We start from the raw sequence: 5,000 nt of genomic DNA, 5'->3' as shown, positions 1-5,000 counted from the left end.
GGTCCAATGAGGGGTCTGCTATAAAAAGCTTTGAGATGGAGGCGTCACATGTTGGGGATCTCGGTTGCTTTGTTTTTATGGCAAGTTGTGGTGTTGTTAGGATATTCCCACAGATCCTGTGGCACTTTCTCAGTGGAAGATCTGTTATCCAGGGTCAGAGACATCTCCTCTCCTGGAGGAAAATTCAAGTGTTAGTGGCCCTGCTTGAGCAGTTGCTGCAAAATGTGGTAGAGGCACACAGCCAGGCTTGATGGGAAAGAGTGAGCAACCCTTCCCTGGTGGTCTAGTGGTTAGGATTCAGCACTCTCACCGCCGCGGCCCGGGTTCGATTCCCGGTCAGGGAATGAGCTTTTGCCCTCTTGTAGCAGTCGTGATTGCAAAAAGGCGGACTACACACTCAAGCGCTGACGGCCTCGTCGAGAAGCATGGCCAATTAAATGTTTGCGTGTGAAAAAGACCTCCTTCGAGCCGGAGTCGAACCAGCGACCTAAGGATTCCCAATTTGCCACCTACAGTCCTCCGCTCTACCAGCTGAGCTATCGAAGGCACACCGGCTGCGGACAGAACCTAAACCTATCAGGTTTCGTGAGCTGCGCCTGCTGGCTAAAAGTGCTAGAGGCACAGAGACACGTCCTGTCCGTTTCCATAAGTGAAGCAAAGACAACACAAACTTCCCATACCGGGAGTCGAACCCGGGCCGCCTGGGTGAAAACCAGGAATCCTGACCGCTAGACCATATGGGAACTTCCTCGTGCCACTAGCAGGCCCTTTGGCTTTTAGTGTGCGACCACCCCCTTCTTTAAGAATATGGGAATGAGCCGAAGGAATTGTTTACTGAATTCGATTTCATCAGGCTCATCGGAGGGAGCTCTCATTTGCCTCGCCCAGGGGGTTCAGTGTCCTCCCAGTCCTGTGCTGGCATAAGAGACACTATAAACTGGTCGCAAAGCAAGGTCCTTGTGACAGTACCCATGCAATGCATCTGAAAAGACGCATGGTATTTCATGGTAACCGTTATCCCACTGACAAAGCAGCCTATTGTTGGACTGTCAAAAGAGGGTGAGCGAGCCAGCCAGGAGTCGAACCTAGAATCTTCTGATCCGTAGTCAGACGCGTTATCCTTTGCGCCACTGGCCCAACACCTTCATCTCATGCCATTAACAGGCCTGGAGCCAACGTCAGGAAGGGGTCCATTGAGAGGTCTGCTATAAAAAGCTTCGAGATGGAGGCGTCACATGTTGGGGATCTCGGTTGCTTTGTTTTTATGGCAAGTTGTGGTGTTGTTAGGATATTCCCACAGATCCTGTGGCACTTTCTCAGTGGAAGATCTGTTATCCAGGGTCAGAGACATCTCCTCTCCTGGAGGAAAATTCAAGTGTTAGTGGCCCTGCTTGAGCAGTTGCTGCAAAATGTGGTAGAGGCACACAGCCAGGCTTGATGGGAAAGAGTGAGCAACCCTTCCCTGGTGGTCTAGTGGTTAGGATTCGGCGCTCTCACCGCCGCGGCCCGGGTTCGATTCCCGGTCAGGGAATGAGCTTTTGCCCTCTTGTAGCAGTCGTGATTGCAAAAAGGCGGACTACACACTCAAGCGCTGACGGCCTCGTCGAGAAGCATGGCCAATTAAATGTTTGCGTGTGAAAAAGACCTCCTTCGAGCCGGAGTCGAACCAGCGACCTAAGGATTCCCAATTTGCCACCTACAGTCCTCCGCTCTACCAGCTCCGCTAAAGCTGGGGAACAATAGTCTGTATGAGGAAGGGAAGAGGGAAAAAGAAGGGGAAGAAGGGGAAGAAGAGGGAAAAGGAAAAAGAGAGAAAAGAGAAGGAAAAAAAGAGAAAAAAATGAAAGGAAAGGGAAAAGGTAAATCCACCTTTGACCTGTCTGTTTGATTTTTGGTAGATTGCTATTCATATTTTATAGAAAATTGCCTTTTTATATGTTTCATTGATAAATCACTGACGTGAACGACGTCGGTTCGAATCCCACCTCTGACAAGGTTAAAATCACCCAATATCTTTTCTAATCTTTTCTTAATGAATGAACATAAATGTATAAATGTCATGTGCTTTTATGCCTTAACACTTATTTTATAAAAACGTATTTCTCATTGTATGGATACATGTTTATATTTATTTATTACCCATATGAATATGGAGTTCCTTCAAATGTACTACAGTATATTAGATGTAGGTCTATAATAATAATAATAATAATAATAATAATAATAAATAGTTAAGGTGCATTTTTGCAAAATCAGTGTTTTGACTCAGGCTCGCAGAATGATTAATAAAAAAGTTATTACTGTATTCATATGTGTTATTTGTATGTATGTAATTTACATATTTGATTGAGAAAAAAATACCCAATTCATTAATACAATCTAATTTAAAAATGAAATAAATTAGAATTGAAAGAACTGCAACAATGTAATTGTCTTCTCTGAGTGAATGTTGGCAATAAATAAAGGATTGCTGTTTTAATATATTAAACATTTATTACAAAATTATCTATTTCTCTCTCACACACAGTAAGCAATGCACATATAAAAAAGAATTGAACAATTAAATATAAAATACAAATATAAAATAAATAAATAAACCAAATAAAAAAGTAATAAAGGAAGAAGATTCTGGTCAACTGGTAACAAAAATATATAAAAGACAAAATCAGGCTCACACCAAAAAACTGTAATATACAGTGTTTTTTCTGTTATGTTAATTATTTTTGAAATGCCAGACCAGACCTATATGGGATGAATATTGAACAGTTTATTTCTTATTTGCCCTCTTCCTCCGCATCTCCTCCATCCACTGGTGAAGTGAAATACCAGCATTTTGGGGAAAGTATATGTACCCATAATACTGGCTGTGGCCACGACAACAGTCTGGCCACTGGGCAGGGGGATGATGGTACTGGCCTGCTGGGAGTTAAGTGTTTGTCCAGTTTCATTCCTCAGTCCGACCAAGTACTCTGCCAGGCTGTCCACTCTGTCCATCCCTGAGATACTGCGCTCATCCTCAGCCTGTTAAATATATGAATATATAAAAATAAAATAACAACAATATCACAGGCAGAAAAATATTACATCTTTCACACTGTTTACATGTCACAAAGGACCTACCAGTTCTTGCTGTGGTGCTGCTGGAGTCATGGCAGGTGTCCCAGAGGGGCTTGTAGTTGTAGCAGTGGGAAGAGAGGCTAGGACGATCAGAAAGTACGGAGGAGCAGAAGCTAGGCTGGTGGGCACAGCTGTTGGGGCAGAGGGTGCAGTGGTGTCCTCATTGGAAAACTGTTAAATGTAATAATAATAATATATTATTATTACATTTATTGTTATTATTATTATTATTACACTGCATATATTTGAATATGCTAAAAATGTAAATATCAGTATCAGTAAATACTCATTACTTACTGATGCCATAGTAAAAGTTGTGGTGAGAGGTGAGAGCAGGTGTTGCCATCTACCCAGGTGTTGCCATTGCCCAGATGTTGCCATCTTCCCTGGTGTAGCAGCAGATGATGTAGATAAGGGACCAGGTGTCATTGAAAAAGGACACTGACCTGTAAGGCTACAGGTTAAAGGAAAAGAAAATTAAATTTAATAATAGAGACAACAACATCAACACTACATAATTTTAGGACAGTATTGAGGCTATACCTTTGTATATGAATTCCACAAATATATGTCTGTGTCCCTCTAAACAAAGGCATTTGTCCCCTAAAATGCACGGGACATTTTTCAAACTGTAATATTGTTTGGCAGTGAATCATATGTGACCCCTTTCAATGTGACATAGCTTTATGTTTTATGATTGTACACATAACACTTTATCTAAATTTATCTTCAGATACAGGTCATGCCACTTTCACTGGCGGGGTGACGGCCTGTTTCCTGCCTCAGAAGACCAGACCCCTAAAACAGAAAACCTTATGAAGGTTTAACCTTATAAAACCATAAAAGCTTATAGCCCTGTGCTTTTTGCATTTGGATGCCATCTTCTTCCATTAGAGTAAATAAAATTCTAACTATTCACTTTAAATTTGTAACTCTTCAGCACATTGTGGGTAGTTTTAACTCACTACTATAATAGTCCTGTATGTAGATGGCATTAGATAGTAGGCTGTATTATATATGAATACACAGTACCTCAGTGTATAATATATTAATGCATAGTACCTCAGTGTTTATTGATACATAGTAGTAGCAGATATAAAAGTAATTTAGTACAATCATATTAAGATTATTATCAGTTGGTAAACACAGTCTGAACACAACACAAAACTCATTAATTCAAACACAATATCAGGTGTTGTACCCACGTTATACCAATTATAACAATGTAAGAAAAAAACCCATTAATTTCTCTCTGTCATTCATTCATTCATTCATTCATTCATTCATTCATTCATTCATTCATTCATTCTTAGCTAAGATAGTTAGGAGACTAAACAAAGCAACAACGTCGACGTCTCTTAACGTTACCTAACACAATGTAAACTTAAAATCTTACCTCGATGTCACTGTCAACTTCTTAAATAAAACAATGTAAAAGTTTATTTAAAAAACTATGAATTAAAGCTAGTTAATTAACTAGTAATCTTACCTATGGACTTATACGGACTTCACGCGGCTTTTTCAAAAATAAATATGACGGACTTCGCGTGGCTTTTACCAAAATAACTGATGAAAATAGTGAAAAATATGATTTATAGGAGGTGGACTTACTGCGCATGATCCGGCAATGATGGAAAGGGGCCACGGTGATTGGCTGTCGTAAAATGGAGAAAATGGAAATGCTGCGATCTGATGGGCTGTCCAAAAAATGTGAAAGATGGACATGCAGAGACGTGATTGGTCGAAGCAGACAGACGAACGGTTCCCAGGCACCGCTATCGAAGGCACACCGGCTGCGGACAGAACCTAAACCTATCAGGTTTCGTGAGCTGCGCCTGCTGGCTAAAAGTGCTAGAGGCACAGAGACACGTCCTGTCCGTTTC

The 5,000-nt window shown here is 41.1% G+C and overlaps 4 non-coding genes across 4 annotated transcripts; 1 reads left to right on the top strand and 3 right to left on the bottom strand.

Moving 5' to 3' along the window:
* Nucleotides 1–459: 459 nt before the first annotated feature.
* Nucleotides 460–546, bottom strand: trnay-gua (transfer RNA tyrosine (anticodon GUA)). Its single transcript is given in 2 exon segments — nucleotides 460–495; nucleotides 510–546. It is a non-coding gene; the product is annotated as a tRNA-Tyr (tRNA).
* A 125-nt stretch (nucleotides 547–671) lies between these two features.
* On the bottom strand, nucleotides 672–743 carry trnae-uuc (transfer RNA glutamic acid (anticodon UUC)). Its single transcript has one exon. It is a non-coding gene; the product is annotated as a tRNA-Glu (tRNA).
* Nucleotides 744–1,064: 321 nt separating this feature from the next.
* On the bottom strand, nucleotides 1,065–1,137 carry trnar-acg (transfer RNA arginine (anticodon ACG)). Its single transcript has one exon. It is a non-coding gene; the product is annotated as a tRNA-Arg (tRNA).
* A 322-nt stretch (nucleotides 1,138–1,459) lies between these two features.
* Nucleotides 1,460–1,531, top strand: trnae-cuc (transfer RNA glutamic acid (anticodon CUC)). Its single transcript has one exon. It is a non-coding gene; the product is annotated as a tRNA-Glu (tRNA).
* The last annotated feature ends 3,469 nt before the right edge of the window (nucleotides 1,532–5,000 follow it).

This window comes from Pimephales promelas, chromosome 5 (genome assembly GCF_988280905.1).
Source record: "Pimephales promelas chromosome 5, fPimPro1.hap1.1, whole genome shotgun sequence".
Classification (NCBI taxonomy): Eukaryota; Metazoa; Chordata; class Actinopteri; order Cypriniformes; family Leuciscidae; genus Pimephales; species Pimephales promelas.
Note: the sequence above shows the minus strand (reverse complement) of the source record. Positions and strands in the feature narration are given on the sequence as shown.